The following is a 19964-nucleotide window of genomic DNA, read 5'->3' as shown; positions in this document are numbered from 1 at the left end:
GCTCTGCATGTGTTTATAACTCTGTCAAACATCAAACATGATCAACAACTGTTTTTCACTAGAACTGAACCTTCAACCTACAAAAATGACTTTCATCACCATATTGATCTGGACGCTGGCAGTGTTATGTCGAGGTTTGTGTCTGTCAAGATTACAAACGTTATTCACTCGTTATCTTTATGTGTGTTGTGAAGATATAAGGTTGTAAAAGTGTTTGTGATTTCTAATCTTTCTCTCTTGTCAGAATCTGTTGGGCAGGAGACAGTGACTCAAACTCCCTCAGAGCTGCTCTATGAAACTGGACAATCAGTCGCTGTAACCTGTAAAACCAGCAGTGATCCAGAGTGCTGTTATAGTGATGACAACAGAAAGGACAAACACAGGAACTACACTGGCATCCTGGCCAAATTTGCCCCTTGGCCTCTGTCCATCATGGCCTCCTAATCATCCTCATATACTGATTGGCTTCATCACTGTCTCCTCTCCACCAGTAAGCTGGTGTGTGGTGGGCGTTCTGGCGCAATATGGCTGCCGTCGCATCATCCAAGTGGATGCTGCACATTGGTGGTGGTTGAGGAGATCCCCCCCCTCTATGTAAAGCGCTTTGAGTGCTGAGAAAAGCGCTATATAAATGTAATGAATTATTATTATTATTATTATTACACGTGTTCAAAACTGACTTATGGCTGAAATCAGCTCTATTATGATCAGTCCTGTGAGTTTGACTCTAATATGCTCAGAATCAGAGAAAATTGAGTGTGTGTAAACTAATATAAATCAAACAAACCATAATTGCGCCATATGCTGTTTTGTTTGTGTGCATTAAACTACACATTGTGTATCTCCAGCAACATAAAGATGTTTTTGAGCTGATGAAAGATGTTTCTCAAGCTGATAATTAATTTATTACTCATAACTCATTTTAGCAGAAGTGAAACTGTTCCAGTTCAGAGCGTTGAACCAGTAAAAGAGTGAAACTGTGAGTTTGAGGTGTAAATCGCATTTGCATTGTCAGGTTTAGTAAATGGTAAATGGACTGCATTTATATAGCGCTTTCACAGACCCAATGGCCACCAAAGCGCTTTACAATATTGCCTCACATTCACCCATTCACTCACTCATTCATACACCGACGGCGGTGTCAGCCATGCAAGGCGATCCAGCTCGTCGGGAGCAGCTGGGGTTAGGTGTCTTGCTCAAGGACACCTCGACACTTGGTCAGGTGGAACCGGGGATTGAACCACCAACCTTCCGGTTTGTAGACAATCTACATGAACCACTGAGCCACTGCCGCCCGAAAGTGATTGTGATGGTCTCAGAATAGAGCAGCTCGTCTCCAGTGACCATGTTCAAACCCCAAGAGCTTCATTTCACATTTACTGCTGAATGCAGCTGTTCTCAACTATTCCAATCAATCAAAAGCCGCTGAAACTTTAGTGCAGGACTTTGAAGGAACGACACACTGATCAATGATGCAGTCCAACACAAATGTGCGCTTGCGTTCAGATGAAGCTTTATTGAATGAACAGCAATGGCAGCACATTGACAGACTGCTTCAGTATTGAGCTGTAAATCACGTGACGCTCAGATACGCTGGTCTTCACTGGAGAAACATCAGCACTCGGAGCTCTTGAGGAACGAGGCCTCGTGAGCAGCTCCGGCATGTGTTCCTCTGCAGACGAAGCGCTCTGCGGCTTCCCAGCGTGCTTTGCTGAGGCTCAGGACGCTGCTGCGACTGTAGAGACCGTCCCGCTCGCTCTCTGCGCTGGTCTGAACCCCCTCGGTGACCTCTGACCCGTCCAGCGTCCAGCTCACCGTCGCCCCCTGTGGAGAGTAAGAGCTGAGCAGGCAGAGCAGAGCGGGGGGGTCTCCAGAGATCAGCAGAGAAGAGGGAGACAGCAGAGACACGGAGGGAGACACGGAGGGACCCGCTGGAACACACACACACACACACACACATTCATGAATGATCATTTGATTTTAAATATACAAGTTACATTTTAATGATCCACAGAATGAGTTTGAAAAACATTGTCCAAGTAAATTGATGGTTAAAGATCTAGAAAACTAATATAAATTATCATTTCAATATTAATTGTATTTTGAAAATATTCTGCTATTCAGAAACTCACAATCATAAACATCAGCAAATTTGATAGTTTAAATGATTAATTTTCAAAATGCTCTTCAACTTTTTGTCTGATGAAAATTATAAAAAATTATATTCATTTTGTCCACATTATACAACATTTGTTTCATGCGTTTAAAAAAGCCCTTAATAGTTACATTTACCAAGAGTTATAGACAAAATTATATATGAAGAAATTATTGAATAGATTTTAAAGTATCTGCAGTCAATACATGAAATTAACTAATTGTTAGCAATAATAAGATATTAAATATTCATGTAAAATGAAATGACATTTAAAATAGCTATACAAATTATACAGTTTAATAAAAAATGAAATAAAAAAATAGTCATTTCATTTTTTTCAGAAGTTACAGAACATTTTAATCTCAATCTAATTTTTAATAACATTGTCCACATGAAAACTGATTAGTATATTGTGATTTCTTCATAAGATTTTGAAATCAATTTTAAATAATAATTTCAATGTTAATTTGTACAAATATTAATACATTTTGATACATTTTAAATTCTACTGTTAAGACACTTACAATCATAATCATCATAATCTTGATTTTTAAAATGCTTATTAACTAAATATCTCTTTGTCTGATGATGACGCTTATACAAACATTTTATTATCAAACTTTGGATGCATTTAAAAACCCTTAATTGTTAAATTTACTATTAATTACAGACAAAATTATTTATATCAAGAAATAATTGAATATATCATAAAATACTGCAATCCATAGGCTACATTAAAATATAATCAAATGTTACAAATAATCATTAAATTATTAATTTAAAATGAAAAATAACATTTAAAAACAATATGAAATATAAAACTTAAGTAAATAATAAAATAGTTAAATGATAAAGTGCTTTTCAAAAACATATTAATAAATGAATTATCTTGTTGACAAATAAGATCCATCTTTTAGATGTTTTTTTAAGGTTCATTCATGGCATTTTAAGATCATCACAAAGAATTATTTTGCTGAAATAATCTAAAAATAAAATAAAATGAATGAATTAAAAAATGTCTTATTAGAGAATAGAAAAGACTTACTGATCGTCAGTTTAGTTCCTCCACCGAAAGTGAACCACAGTGTTTCATTCTAGTGAAAGAGTCGTACAAAAACCTCCGTCACACTCAAATGAACACACACTCCAGCAGAGAGAGACGGACGACACACACACACACACACACTGATATGAGACTCAACAGCAGATCTTCTCAACATCAACCATGTTTGATCGAAAAAGAGCCACAAAATGCATTCATCACATTTACAAAATGTTACTTTTAACTCTGCTAATTCTATTGACCTGCTTTATAATGAAATCTTCAGCCAGATTTAGATGGTCATTCTCTATTGGATGACCTTTGACCTGTTATACAGTATCATGGATGATATAAATCTGCAGCTCAGGTATTAAATTCTCTCAGCATCAAAGTCTGAATGAAACTGATCATTAAAACAGTGTTTAGAGCGAGAAGATCGACCCAAAATAACATGAAGTAAATCATGAGTTTCTGTTTCTGAAAATGATACACAGAAGTTTATTAGCAAAGACACTAAAAGACAAAACAGTGTTTCTTCTGTCTTCAGGGAAATGATGTGGAGTGTGTTTGCATATTGATCAGATCTTCAGTGTGTGAGAGTGTTTATAGTGCTGTGAGTTTAACACTTCATCACTGACACACACAACAATCTTCATCAACATGACCTTCATCATCATCTTCATCTGGACTCTCACAGCGTTTGCTCAAGGTTTGTGGAGCACAAGTTTGATATTAATTCATTTCTTCAAGTATATTGTCAAAGTTTTGAGTGTATTTTCTTCTTGTTGTGTTTCAGAGTGTAGAGGACAGATCACCGTCACTCAGAGTCCCTCAATAACAGCAGAACAACCAGGAGGAACTGTGAATATCAAATGTAAAACCAGCAGTGATGTGTATAGGGATGGTGGTGAAGATTTATCCTGGTACTTACAGAAACCTGGAGAAGCTCCTAAACTCCTGATTTATAAAGCAAACACCCTCCAGTCAGGAACTCCATCTAGATTCAGTGGCAGTGGATCTAACAGTGATTTCACTCTGACCATCAGTGGAGTCCAGACTGAAGATGCTGGACATTATTACTGTCAGAGCGCACATGAAGTCAACAGTGACTATGTGTTCACACAGTGATAAAGAGTCGTACAAAAACCTCCGTCAGTCAGAGTCACAGTGACTGAACTGAAACTGCAGCTGCTCAAACACACACACACACACAAACACACACACACACACACACACACACACACACACACACACACACACACTCAGTCAAGTTATTCATAGATATTAAATGAAACAAAGCATTCATTGAGTTTAAATACTAAATACTTTATCTTATCTCTTTATCTTATTACATTTATCTAAAACTATATCTATAATTTGTCCACATGTTCTTGTTTCATCATGAATCTGCAGGAGTGTTCATGCTCCACTGACTGAAGTTTACTTATAAAATGTGAGTTAAAGCCCTGATCTAATGAAAGACCTGAAACTAAAATGACACAAAACGGACACAAAGACATAAAGTTACAATAATATTTTATTTATTGACTGAATTGTAATAAAATCATGCCTGAATGATAAAGCACACACACAGTCTTGTATGAAAGGCAGAAAGCAGAGCAGATGCAGATGTTCATACGGTTCACAGTCGATACTTGATTATTAAATTATTTAAAAAGGAAATATCATTGAGTTTCAAACTGCCAGAAAAACTCAATCAAGTTCCACTTTCAGTCGATGCAGAAACATAAAGACTGTTGTCTGTAAATGTGTCATCTTTGATATTCTCTGCAGTCTCAATATCCAGTTTTATTGAACAAAATATATAAATTATACAATTTATTGTTTTAAGAAGTTGAAAACGAAGACAAAAACTAATTTCAGGTCATCAAGTGTTAGTTTTACAAACAAGAATCGACTGAAAACGACAAATAAGAGTCTAAAAGAAACAGCATTAGAAAGAGAAGAATATGTTTCTCTGTAATGTTTGATTCACTTTATCAGCTTTAACTTTCAGAGTTTTCACAAAGCCTGTGATCACTAAAGCGATTAGAGTTAAATAGAAGTTATATTATAGATTTGAAGTGTCATTTTCATGATCATCTTCACTGAAACTCGCTTTGTTAAAAGCATCAAAGATCAGATGTGAAGAAACACAAGAACTGAATTCACTACAATTTAAGACTCTGAATAAAACCTCAAGCAAACTTTGTGTGTCACATCCACTATAACTTTATAAATCTGCACTATAAACCTTTTTACTCCTGAAGTATCAGACAGAGCTGATCATTAAGAGAAAATACTATTAAGTATATAAATGCCAGTTTGGAAATATTGCTGTTCATTTAACAATAGATTATAAAAAAATCAATTAATACCAAAATATTGGTAAAAAATTGGTGCCAAAATACCAGCCAAATGTTATTTTCTTTCAATGTATTTTTAACCCTTTAGAATTGAATTATCATTGAGGAAGAAAAGAGCTGAAAACTCGCATATCTCCATCGATTATGCAGCTGACACTCGGACCCTGAAGTTAGGCACGTCGTGACCTTCCAGATTTGGGTTGCTGGGTGCCAGCATGTCCCGAACAACAACTCAGTCAATCTCCAATAATGCCAGTGGTTCCTTAACCTGTAACCAAGAAGACTAACACACACACTGGATTTGGCCAGGCTCTAAATATAAACAGGAGAGTCCTCTCAAAACATGAAGATAATGCGTTCTTTCTCTCAAGGAGAGGAACACTTTAGTCTAACTGGAAAGTAAGGCTTTAACAAAGAAATGGTCCCTTAAACTAATGGCTTCAGTGACCGCTATATGTTTTAACACGTTGAAGACCTTTCTCAAACACAACACATGTCCCTGTTTCATTTCTGGAAGCCGGGCTAAATGAGCAAGCACTGTTACTGCATTCAGATATCAAACACAGACATTAAAGAAAATGGAAAAGAACATTTCCGTGATCACACTGGTAACTTCTATAACAAAGTAAAATCTCCAGAGAAGTCATTCAACTCATTTGATATTTAGAAGGAAAAATATTGATTAATACCTTGATTATAATCACTCATTACATATACATTGAAGCAGCAATGGATTCCAATACACCCCCTTCACACACACACACACACACACACACACACACACACACACACACACACACACACACACACACACACACACACACACACACACTCAAAACTGACTTATGACTGAAAACTGCCACCATATGTTTCTGAGCTTTTTCAAGCAGCTTTATCTTGCCCTCGAAGTTTATCAAGATAATAATAAAGATATTACTCCTCAGAACTGTTTTATCAAAACTACTGACTCTATCACTCATCTCAATGCATTGTTAATGATTAAAGCAATTTTAATACATTCTGATGACCTATGACCTCTGGAATGACCTTTGCCCTGTAATGAAGTTCACAGTGACATACTAGTGTAGCAACTCTGTCATTTGAATCATCAGAAAGCCTGAAGCTTCAGACACATGAATAAATGTTTATGACTCGTAACATGGACAAATCTCCTAAACACTGTTATGATTTATGAGCATCATGTGTTGGAATCCTTACACAGATTTACATAGAGAGGATTTGTATCGCAGCACATCGTGTGTGTGTGTGTGTGTGTGTGTGTGTGTGTGTGTGTGTGTGTGTGTGTGTGTGTGTGTGTGCTTCAGGAGGATTTATAACTCTGAGTTTGAACACTGAGAATCTAAACCATCAGCAACCATGAGCTTCATCATCTTCATCTTCATCTGGATGTTCTCCAGCTGTTTCACAGGTGAGGAAATATGAAGTTAATCTGCACTATTTGAACTGATTAACAGTGCTTGAAATATTATCCAAATATGTAATTCTGAATATTTTTTTATTCTTCTTGATGTAGAATCAGTTGGTGAACCGACAGTCACTCAGACGCCTACAGTGAAATCTGTTCAACTAAGAGACACATTTACTATATCCTGTAAAACCAGTCCTGAAGTCTATCAGGGTTGGAGTTATCAGCCTCTATCCTGGTACTTACAGAAACCTGGAGAAGCTCCTAAACTCCTGATTTATGCAGCAGACACCCTCGAGTCAGGAACTCCATCTAGATTCAGTGGCAGTGGATCTAACAGTGATTTCACTCTGACCATCAGTGGAGTCCAGACTGAAGATGCTGGATATTATTACTGTCAGAGTTATCACTACATCAACAGTAAAGATGTGTTCACACAGTGATAAAGAGTCGTACAAAAACCTCCGTCAGTCAGAGTCACTGTGACTGAACTGAAACTGCAGCTGCTCAAACACTCTCACACACACACACACACACACACACACACACACACACACACACACACACACACACACACACACGCACACACACACTCAACAGTATTACATGAAATAGAAAACATTCATTTCAGTTTTTCACTACTGTAAATATTTAAATTAATCTATAACACTCTTTATCTTATTAAATGTATCACTAAAGGTTCATGATTTGTCCGCATGTTCTTGTTTCATCATGAATCTGCAGGAGTGTTCATGCTCCACTGACTGAAGTTTACTTATAAAATGTGAGCTAAAGCCCTGATCTAATGAAAGACCTGAAGAAGAAGAAGAACTCAAAGATGCAAATATATTTTATTTAATGACTGAGTTTTAATAAAATCACACACACACACACACACACACACACACACACACACACACACACACACACACACACACACACACACACACACACAGCGACTGAAGCTGATGTGGAGTCGGCCATTTCCTTTATATCTGGTTTTCTGCAGTTTAAGCGTTAGAGAGTTAGTGTATTTTTATTGTACTTTTCTTTATTTTTGTAGCTTAGTTAGTTTCTCCCTAATAGTCCGAGGGTTTGTGTGTGTTGTTTTGGCCTTGCTCCCTCTTGAAGTCTTGAAATCCTCCACATTTGTAGAATAAAACTAGTGTTTGACATTGAGTTGTTTTCGGCCGTTGTTAAAGCTGGTGTTGGGAACTGAAGCTCGCTGTCTCCACACATCACTCCATCTATTATAACTTTATACTTCATTTCTACAAATATAAACCTTTTTACTCCTGAAGTATCAGACAGAGCTGATCATTAAGAGAAATACTATTAAGACCATAACCATCTTTACAGTGTTACTGACAAACATTCAATCTCGAATTACACTCAAGAAGAAACTGAACAAACTGAGAGTGCGTCTTTTCTACAGTCAAACCAAACATTATTCAGACACCAGATATATAATTATTTTATGTTTTTTTTTACTAGTGTGCAGGACACTATAGTTAATTTATGTAAGTGAGGATAGCAAAATAAAGTACTGTGTCATATTACTGTGACATATTATACTCAATAAGTCTTCATAAAGTGGAAATTATAAATTTTATAAAAAATTTGGGACCAAAAATGATTCAGACACTTTGACCTGATCATGTTTTGCTCAAAGTTATCTGACATTATCAAGATGAATTTGTTCTGACACAGTTTAATATTTGTCATATTTTATTATCATTTACTAAACTATAGCGGATAAACTGATAATGTGAGAAATGCTGAAGGTGTCTGAATACATTTTGGTTTGACTGTATATAATTTTATAAAGTATATCATCATCAGTTTGGTGCCGCTGCTGAAAGTGAACCAGTGAAATAAACTAATAGATCATCAGAAGAAAAACGAATAGATCAGTTTGAATAGATATAGAACAGATTTTGTTGGGACTGATAACATGTGCTTTGACTCTGTCTGATATATGGACTATGATTGGATTATACTTGTAAATAAACTGCATTTGGATCCTCACTCTCTGAATGCTGTGTTTCCACCGTCAAATCATTACAACATAAACTCACTGACTTTCTGCTTTATGAAGCTCATCATCACTGAATTACTAACTGAATTTATTAAAGTGAACATGTTTATATCATGTGTGACTCTCAATCAAACTCAGTTATTCAGTGACTGACAGAGACTCGTGTGTGTGATGATCCTCATGTCTGTTCATAAACTGCAGGAACACACATGGATTTGGTGAAGATATTAGGAATAGGAAAAATATTCTCACAGCAGATATTCAGATTAATATAGTGAAGTTGGTCTTGTAGATGTATTCAGAACTGAATTGAATTATATCATTTTTAACAGTTTGTAGAAGATCAAATATTATGAAAAACATTCATTTTACTCTGTTCACTTCAGTGATTGTGTTTTGTGTCTGTTAATGAGTGACTGTCTTCAGGGAAATGATGTGGAGTGTGTTTGCATATTGATCAGATCTTCAGTGTGTGAGAGTGTTTATAGTGTTGTGAGTTTAACACTTCATCACTGACACACACAACAATCTTCATCAACATGACCTTCATCATCATCTTCATCTGGACTCTCACAGCGTTTGCTCAAGGTTTGTGGAGCACAAGTTTGATATTAATTCATTTCTTCAAGTATATTGTCAAAGTTTTGAGTGTATTTTCTTCTTGTTGTGTTTCAGAGTGTAGAGGACAGATAACCGTCACTCAGAGTCCCTCAATAACAGCAGAACAACCAGGAGGAACTGTGAATATCAAATGTAAAACCAGCAGTGATGTGTTCAGATACAGTGATGGGGATGCAGCTTTTTCCTGGTACTTACAGAAACCTGGAGAAGCTCCTAAACTCCTGATTCGTTATGCAAAAACCCTCGAGTCAGGAACTCCATCTAGATTCAGTGGCAGTGGATCTAACAGTGATTTCACTCTGACCATCAGTGGAGTCCAGACTGAAGATGCTGGACATTATTACTGTCAGAGTTATCACAGTGGTGGTGTGTTCACACAGTGATAAAGAGTCGTACAAAAACCTCCGTCAGTCAGAGTCACAGTGACTGAACTGAAACTGCAGCTGCTCAAACACACACACACACACACACACACACACACACACACACACACACACACACACACACACACTCATCAGTGAAGAAACACAAAAATGAACTTAATATCAATTTTTCAGCACTTAATTAATATTACTGAAGATAATAAGAAATTATTTTGATCATATTTTTTCAGATAATTGTTGGTTTATCTATTCTCATATGGTTGTTCATGTATTTTTATAAAGCATGATTATTTGTCCTTCTTAATCGTACACTCATACTTTAAAGTGAATCATAAACATGTTGTTGCTTGACTAGTTTATTAATCATCTTCCATAAAGTTGCTGTTTAGATCATCATGTACAAGAGTCACAGATGAACTGATTCAGAGCAAAATGAGCCGTGAAAGAGAGAAATCTTTTGGACCAAATTGACCTGATGGACTCACATCTGTTGCTAATAATTTACCTTTGGCCACATTATGATTTCCATATTTGGCGTATGATCAGAGATTTGTTTTTCTTTTTAAAATCTTCTCATTACTTCCACAGTATATACCACGGATCAGACAAACAGAGATTGAGAAAGCTCAAGTCAACAATCTAATAAATGATCTGGAAGTAATTAAATCCATGATGTCTTTAAAGGCTTATTTTAATAAGATTACAAATGAGGATGTGTGAAAACAACAGCGTTGCTACCGTTTGCATAGCCTATACTTTCTGGTTTATAGCCTACTTCACAGTATTCAGACAGTCCTCTACATCGTATATGATCAATGAATTTCCATGACTTTTCCAGTCATCATTTTTAAAAAAGAATAGCCTATATTTTACTCACATAAAGCTAATTCTAACCAACAAACTATTTCGAGTAGAGCTTATGTCTTTGATTTACATTTATGAACTTTTACCTTCTGCTCCTGATGGATTGTCTCTTGCTGCCCCCTGTTGGTCACTGGTCTCATGTGCACCACGTATTCACAATACATGTGGATAGACATGTTTCAACTTTATGCAGAAGAAATGAAAATCATACATGACTGGAACATGCATATGAGAGTGAGTAAATTATGACAGGTTTTCATTATTATATGGAATATCCTTTAAGACTCTTCAGAGCCTCCTCTAGTTATCGACCTTAGCGAAACAAGTCCGCAGCCATCTTCAGAGTTTTGTCTTTGAATGTCCGTTTTTGCGGTAGCTGTACATTTCTATGGCATCGCTGTCTAAGAGTATTTAGCTGAAGTGGATTAACGTATTGTAGAGTTAACTAAAGTTATCATGAGCACAGTAATGTTTGAAGTGGATGTCATAATAACATGTCAGTAGACGGGAAGATTTTAAAACGAGCGGTTCATTCATAAATGCAAGATCTTCCCTTCATGCTTTGGAAATACAAACCAGAAGGCATTTATTTTTAGACAGGAATGAAAACGAGGCTGTGAGGGATATAAGTACAGTGAGTTTAATGGATCGCACTATTGTTTAACGTACCGATTGTTCAGATGAAGAAACTTCTTTTCGAAAAAAGGCAGTAGATTAAAAACTCCTTCATATGACCTTTATATAATGCGTGCCGTCCAAAATCACATACTTTCCTATCTACTAAATAGCAGGCAAAAAACAGCATGTGACAAAAGAAGTACTCAAAAGAGTAGGCAAAAAGTACCCGGATGACCTACTACTTCATCACATGATAATGACAACATGGTGAATGTATGTCTGGATTATATTCACACACACACACACACATTATCTTTTTAGCAGTCGTGAAGTAATTACTTGTTCAAAATAAGCACCTATAAGAGATTTCGGACACAGACCAAGTCTATCCCTCGTTTATAACAGCCTCGTTTTAATTTGCGTTAAATTCATTATGGTGTCTAACCTGACTAAGGTCTTTTTATTTAGGGTCGTACCTTTAAAGCAGCATTATGCAGCTTTGCCGATTTCTTCGCTGTTTTCTCGCTTTTTGCTAGCGGGTTTCTCTATAGAGCTCCCCCTACAGCTTCGGAATAGATATTTGACAACACTGTCGTCAAAACTCGTTGGCAACTCTCCCTCCTCCCATCTTCTCCCGCTGGTCCTGTGCATTTGTTTTCAAAGAACCCGGCGAACGCACGGAGCCATGTCCACTGAGGTATGTATAATACACAGAAGGCTAGCATATAAATGTATGTGTGCAGTGCCGTAAAGCAGTTTGTTACATCGCGAGACCTGATATCACACGATACTTCCTGATGCTCGCCGGCCCAAAGTTGCAAGGGTGGTTTTTCGTCTCACAGGCGCTCGAGGGGTGCGAGAAGACCACCATTCAACCCAAAAACAGTCATATAACCATTCCAATGACTTCCAAGCTGTTCGGTTAAGATAAAAAAGTTACTTAGTTCACCTTTAACTCTATTGTTGAACCGTTCAGTGTCCCTGTTAGCCTGAGGTTAATAAACACTGTCTTTATGTTCTTTATTCCCTGTGTTTTCAAGGTTTCCTTCTCGAGAAACTTCAGAAGTTACTGATGAAGCAAAACCAACTTCTGGCCATTTGCTGAAATAGTCAATCAGTGTTATTGCAAAAAGTTTCTCCCTTCTCGAAAGGTTGAAATGGGCCATTTCTTGAACCCCACTGTGAATGTTTTGGCTGATTTATCACTGGCCTGGCCGGTCACACATGTAGAGAGGATTGTGTGAACAAGATCGTCCATTCGTGGCCAGCAATACAACTCCCTCAGACACTGTTGGGTTCGCACCCATAGACTGTAAATAAAGATGGGTGACGCACCTTCACTCTCTTCTATTGTAGAAATGCAAAGTCCCAATATGGCGCTGACATCTCGTGCAGATTTGAGACTTGATTCTGCGCAGTCGTGAGAGAGAGAGTCCCGTCCACACTCCCGCAGAATCAGTTAGTCCAGTTCACTGCAGAACAACTTATATCAGTGTGAAATAAACAGTTATGGACATGTAGAAATTAAAGTTGAAGCTCCAATTTCACAGCTGTCAATCATGGCGTTACATTCCCGTTTTTATAGCATCAAATAACTAACTAAGACCAAACTTATTTAAAAAACTAACACTTAAACTTACATCAGCATGATAAAAACTACCATAAAATGACAGAAAATCTTTGGAAAAACATTTGTTTGAAGTGTAATTTGATGTTTAGTTTCCCTCGTGTCCCATTATAGACTACATGGAGAGGGCAGGGTTTATGAGCGATACTGGGGCCAGCCACCTGGGGAGACGCTTTGGCCTAACCTTTCATCACTTCAGCCCCTGATGTCCCTCATGTGCCAGAAGGGTGAGGCGTTCCCGCAGTGCAATATGAACAATCAAACGATTCCCTCTGAAAATCAGTGGCGATTCAACAACCAGTTCATTGTCTAACAGGAAAGTATGGATGTAAGTCACTGAGGATAGACCTTTGCAGTTTAGGCCAACCTGACTGAATTGTCTGGCGTAACTGTGACAGTTCTGGACAGTTCTCGCATTCAGCTTCAGTAGTTCACACTCATGCTTCATCAAAAGTAGTACCTTGATCTGGCAGAGTATAAAACAGGCGCTGGCCTTCCGTCCCCAAGCAAAGCAGCGAGACCCCTCGTCTGCGTATCTCCGGCCATGCATCTCCGTCATTATGAAAGACTTTCTGCCACGTCTCAAATGGATTCGGTGTCTCCCACTGACAGTAAGAAACAGGGGTTTGCTCGGCACTGAAGCGCTCATCCTCATCGACAACTTGTGGTGTTTTCACCCTTTTAACAGAACACACTCCATGCAGGGTACAATCATAGACTGTAAATGGACGACGCAACTTCACTCTCTTCCACTGTAGAAAAGTGAAGTCGCCAATGTCCCAATATGGCGCTGTCACAGTAACAGAAGGAGAAGACTCAGATCTAACGTAAACCAACAGTGTCTTAAACAGGAGGTAAACAAGTGAGCATGGGATTCAGAGTAGCAGTTTTGCACTTAGCTTTAACATTCACAGTTCTCTGTTGGTTGTAGCGCTAACTGGTGTGTGTGCAGAAGGAATGACAGAGATGAAGAAGGACTGAGGACAGGGTAGTTTCCAAGGTGAGTATTCGAGTAAGTCTTTCCATAGGTATAGATGAGACCAGACGAAGGTGCTAGTGTGAAGTAACTGTTTGTGTGAGTCCTAATGAGCATGTGCAGGTGATTATAATTGGTGTGATAATGATCTAGTGGGCGGAGCTGATGGGTCTGGTGCTGTGGATGGCTCTGAGACTGTGACAGGCCCTAATCATGGGACTGAGTCTGCGCAGAAGTGAGAGTGAAGTGGAGCACAAGGTCCAGGTCCAGTTTACTGCAGAACAACTCATGTCAGTGTGAAATAAATCATGGAAATGTAGAAATTAAAGTTAAAGCTCCGATCTCCTCCCGAACAAAGTCAGTTGGTGCCTCAGTGACTACTTTACTCAGAGAAGCCATCAATCTCAGCTATCATGTCGTCACATGCGTGTGTCTTTAAAGATAAAGAAGCTTTATCTTTATTTGATGCTATGATTTTATAGCATCAAATAGCTACTTAAAAAAACGAACAACTGAATTTACATCAGCGTAACAAAAACTACCTGAAACGACAGAAACCATCTTTGGAAAAAAATTATTTGAAGTGTAAATCGATTGTTTAGTTTGTTACACATCCTATTCGATTACATGGAGAGGACGGGTTAATGAGCTGTACTGGGACCAGCCACCTGGGGGCGATCAAGACGTTTGGCTTCAATTTTCAGGACTTGTGTGCAACTAACACTGAGGATGCGTCCGAAATTGCCAAACTTTTTTGAATAAGTAATTACTTCACGACCGCTACAAAAGTGCATTCTATAGTATTAATGAGTGTAGTATGAATGTAATCTGGACGTACTATATTGGCCATGTTGTCATTACTGACTCTATCACTCATCTCAATGCATTGTTAATGATTAACCAATTCCTTCATTTACTCCATTTCAAGCTAAATATCTTCACGATTTTAAACATTCTATCAGTGTTGGGCAAGCTACTTGGAAAATGTAGTGAGCTAAGCTAGCAGTTACTCTACATTAAATGAAGCTTCACTACACTGAAGCTACCACCCTGGAAAATGTAGCAAGCTAAGCTACAGGAACATGGCAAAAGTAGTTCACTACATCTAAGCTATACATTTTTATATTGAACCAACTTCATTCCAAATCAATGCTATCTCTGTGATCAATAAAACGTACTCGGTTACTAACGTAACCTCGGTTCTCTCTAGAAGAGGGAACGAGTACTGCGTAAGATATCTTACGCTAGGGGAAAATCCTTTTCCGCGAGATATTGAAGCCAAAAATGATCCTTAATTTTGTAATAATGCAAAACGCGTTGCAGCAGCAATGCAGACATAGGCGAGACAGCTCGCGCGCCTATTGGCTGCTCTGCGGGAACTGCAGCAGCCTATCGAGCGAGGCCTGGCGTGACGTCAGACCCAATCAGGGCACTTCGCGCCCGCTGCGTCACGTCCCGCCGAAATGGGCGTGGTCTAGGCCTATAAATATCGCTCGCAGGCAGCTATTATCTGGTTTTTCATCATCGAAGCAACCAGAGCGTGTGCATGCACGGCAAGATACGCAGTACTCGTTCCCTCTTCTAGAGAGAACCGAGGTTACGTTAGTAACCGAGTACGTTCTCTTACGAGAGGTCTCTCGTACTGCGTAAGATATCTTACGCTAGGGGACCCAATGTAAAACGCCGTGCATGCTGAGATCTGACACCAAAGACCCAAGGGCGAAAGCCCGGGGTACATATAGTGCACAATCACTCAGTGAACTCACAGGGAGTCCGGGAAGAAGGAGGGGTGCAGCCTTACTTTTCCACATAAAGTAGCGTCGATGGGACGCGAATTTCATCATACAGACAGGGCGGGGTACGGCCTGAACTGATGGGGAAAAATGTGGGTCTTACACAGTTTGCCCAGCTTTATACTGTCAAACGCTGAGCTGTGCTCAGCAAACGCAGCATTCTGAGCTGAACGCATCAGGTCAGATAATACTGGTAGTTTAGACCGACAGCAGCCTGGCCTGCAGGGCGGGAACCTCTAGGTTATAAAACCTTATAAATGTAGACGGGGAGGCCCAGCCTGCCGCCATACAAATATCTTGCAAGGCAATCCCACTTGACCAGGCCCACGAAGAGGCCATGCCTCTCGTGGAGTGCGCTCTGACACCCAAGGGGCACTGCATGCCCTTGGAGGCGTATGCCAGCGCTATAGCATCAACTATCCATCTGGATAGGCTCTGTTTCGACGCGGCTAGTCCCTTAGAACGTCCGCTAAACGAAACAAAGAGCTGTTCCGTCAGTCTGAAAACAGACGAGCGAGACACATAAGCTCGTAATGCCCTGACTGGGCAAAGGAGGCTCGCGTCTCTTTCCTCATCAGGGACCGGCAGGGCTGACAGAGAGATAATCTGCGCCCTAAACGGTGTGTTGAGGGATTTTGGAACATAACCGTGCTTAGGTTTGAGTATAACTTTTGAGTCATTGGGCCCAAACTCCATGCACGCCGCGCTCACAGAGAGCGCGTGCAGATCCCCTATGCGCTTCACTGAAGCGAGAGCCAGCAAAAACACCATTTTGAAAGACAGGTGTTTCAAATCGATTGACTGTAAAGGCTCAAATGGCGCACCTTTCATGGCTTCCAGAACCGTAGAAAGGTCCCATACGGGGACTGAGGGAGGTCTGGGAGGATTCAGTCTCTTAGCTCCTCTAAGGAAGCGGATGACTAAATCGTTCCTTCCTATTGACTGACCAAGCGTTGTTTCTGAGAACGCTGCTATAGCCGCCACATAAACTTTGAGCGTGGAGGGGGCCCTGCCCCCATCCAACAGCTCTTGTAGGAAGGAAAGCACCTCCGCCACACCACAGTCTGTGGGTGACACACCACGGGCTGTGCACCAGCCCGAAAACACTGACCATTTCGAGGAATAGAGTCGTCTCGTAGACGGAGCTCTAGCCTGCGTGATCGTGTTTAATACTCCTTCAGGGAGTCCAACATGTACCCGTTGATGGCCCAGACATGAAGGGACCATAGTTCCGGGTGAGGATGCCAGATCGAGCCGCGGGCCTGTGAGAGGAGATCTCTCCTCACTGGTACTGGCCACGGAGCAGTACTTGCTAACTGCATCACAGCTGGAAACCAAGGTTGGTTTTTCCAGAACGGTGCTACCAGCAGTACTGAGCATCCTTCTTCCCTGATCCGTTCTATCACCTGAGGCAGGAGAGAGACGGGGGGAAAAGCATAGAGCGGGCGGCGGGGCCACACATGGGCCAGCGCGCTCCTGCTCTTGGAGAAAAATTCTTGACAGTGAGCGTTTTCTTGAGACGCAAACAGGTCCACTTCCGCTCTGCCGAATTTCTTCCACAGCAGTTGGACTGTCTGTGGGTGTAGAGACCATTCGCCTGCCGGAACATTGTTCCTGGACAGTCTGTCCGGTCCTAAATTCAAGATCCCTGGCACGTGCGCTGCTCTGAGCGAGCGCAGGTTGCACTGAGCCCATACCAGGAGGCGTTCTGCCAGCCTGTACAGTTTCTCGGATCTGATGCCGCCCTGGCGATTTATGTAGGACACCACAGACATGTTGTCCGACCGGACCAAGACGTGGTGACCTTTTATTTGGGGACAAAAACGCGTCAGCGCGTTGTCTACTGCCAGCATTTCGAGGCAGTTTATGTGCAGGAGCTTCTCCCGTTCTGACCACTGGCCGAAGAACGGTCTGCCCTCGAGCAGCGCTCCCCATCCCGAGGTGGACGCGTCCGTGGACACCACTTTCACCCTCGAGGAAGTCCCCAGGCTTACACCTGATTGGTACCAGTCGTTCGCTTTCCAGGGTTTCAGAGCTGTAACGCATTTCTGATTGACCCTGAGGCGAAGCAAACCGGGTGCCCACGCTTCGCGTGGGACTCGCGCTTTCAGCCAAAACTGCAGCGGGCGCATGCGGAGCAGACCCAGCTGGAGCACTGACGATGCTGAGGCCATGAGACCTAGCATCTTCTGAAATTTCTTGAGCGGGACAAACGCGCCGCAGTGAAAAGAGTTTGCTGTGCGTCGAATGTCTACCGCGCGCTGTTGTGATAGTCGCGCTATCATGGATAGTGAGTCCAGTTCTGTGCCCAGGAAAGATATTTTCTGACTGGGTGACAGGGAGCTCTTTGCCCAATTGACACTCAGACCCAAATCCTCGAGGTGATCGAGTAAAATGGTCGTGTGTTCTATGAGCACTGCGCGAGATTGCGCTAGAATCAGCCAATCGTCCAAATAGTTCAGCACTCGCATGCCTCTCATTCTGAGGGGTGCGAGCGCCGCATCCATGCACTTCGTAAATGTACGGGGTGCTAGGGACAAACCGAACGGCAGGACTGTGTACTGATATGCCTGGCCCTCGAAGGCGAATCTCAAATATCGCCTGTGACGTGACGCTATCTGTATTTGAAAATACGCGTCTTTCAGATCTATTGACACAAACCAATCTCCTTGGCGAATCTGCACAAGGATTTGCCTGGTCGTGAGCATCCTGAACTGTCGCTTCACAAGCACTTTGTTCAGTTGCCTTAGATCTAGTATGGGTCTGAGACCCCCATCTTTTTTCGGTACCAGGAAGTATCTGCTGTATAGCCCTCCCTCGCTCTGATCTTGAGAGAGAGGTTCTATGGCCCCTTTGCTCAATAGTTTCGTCACTTCGGCTCGAAGTAGATGTGCTACTTCTGTTTTTACCGTGGTCTCGACTCGCGCCACATAGCGGCGAGGGCGTCGGCGAAACTGCAGCGAATAGCCTCTTTCTATAATGTTCAGCACCCACTTCGAGACCCCGGGTAGCTTTGCCCATGCGTCTGCATGGATAGCTAGGGGTCGAATACGAAGCGCGCTCCGCTCGCTCAGCGATGGAGAAGCTTCGGTGTGCTGTAACACAAGCGTGTCGCTCGTGACATTTGAGGCATGGGGCGCGCTGATGACAGCGGGCAGATTGCCTGCGCTCGACTCCTCTGCGGTGGTTAACCGCGAGGGGGAGGGCTGGGCGGTTCCCGTGGGAACTGTCATGTCTATGTGTGGATGTGGGCGCGGGACAGCGGGCACATTTATCACACCGAAAGCATCGTTCGCTTGCGTGAAGCGAGTGCACGTTGGTTTCGTTTTTACAGAAACCGTGAGACATGCATAACGTGGTGTTAGTGGGCACTGGGTAGTGGGCACGTTCACCATGTTTGAAGCGCAACCGATCTGAGTCGGTTTTATGTGCGCGAGCCCTGTGTGACAGGCTGTGCTTATGTGTAGGGATGGGCACTGGGCAGTGGGCATTCTTACTACACACGAAACACCATCGGCCGTGGCCGGGACACCAGAAAATACACTCTTTTGGGGATTTATCTGGGTAGCCGTGAAAACGGCATTTGTGTGCAGGCAAGCGGGTGACAGAACCGACTTGTTGGCTGCAGAAAACACTGGAACAGTCACATTTTCTGGAACTGGACGAGCGAATAGCTTTGGTGTGAGTCCGGCCGCAGCGGGACTGGAACACCGTCGTTTTCCTAGCTGTGCTAGGACGACTTCGGGGCCTCGGGCTTCACCGTGATCCTAGGTCGCGAGCCGCGTCCTGCGGGGCGGCGACCGGATGAGCGGGAGCGCGGTCTCGCGCTTCTGGCCTGGCGGCGCTGTGAAGTGGAGGCAGTGGACGGTGGCTGTGAGCTCTGAGCAGACGGTTTCGCACGGCCTGCTGCAGAGCTGGAGCGCTTCGGGAGGAAGTGCTTCATAGCCTGAGACGCTTTCTGTACCTCTGCGAATCTCTCCGCGAAATCCTTGACGGAGGATCCAAAGAGGCCTGTAGCGGAAAGCGGGGCGTCGAGGAACGCGGTGCGTTCAGAC

The 19964-nt window shown here is 41.6% G+C and overlaps 1 long non-coding RNA gene and 1 gene segment (V, D, J or C); one reads left to right on the top strand and one right to left on the bottom strand.

Annotated features, from left to right (window-relative positions):
- Positions 1-1491: 1491 nt before the first annotated feature.
- On the bottom strand, positions 1492-3689 carry LOC311284482. Its single transcript, XR_014626225.1, has 2 exons — positions 3201-3689; positions 1492-1931 (listed from the first exon to the last, which is right to left on the bottom strand). It is a non-coding gene; the product is annotated as an uncharacterized lncRNA (long non-coding RNA).
- A 5762-nt stretch (positions 3690-9451) lies between these two features.
- LOC311284461 (Ig kappa chain V-III region MOPC 63-like) overlaps positions 9452-19964 on the top strand; it is a 945935-nt gene continuing 935422 nt past the window's right edge. The window contains exons 1-2 of the V gene segment in view: positions 9452-9615; positions 9703-10016.

The sequence above is a fragment of the Rutilus rutilus genome (assembly GCF_951802725.1).
Source record: "Rutilus rutilus genome assembly, chromosome: 24".
In the NCBI taxonomy this organism is placed as follows: Eukaryota; Metazoa; Chordata; class Actinopteri; order Cypriniformes; family Leuciscidae; genus Rutilus; species Rutilus rutilus.
This window is presented reverse-complemented; position numbering and strand designations above follow the sequence as displayed.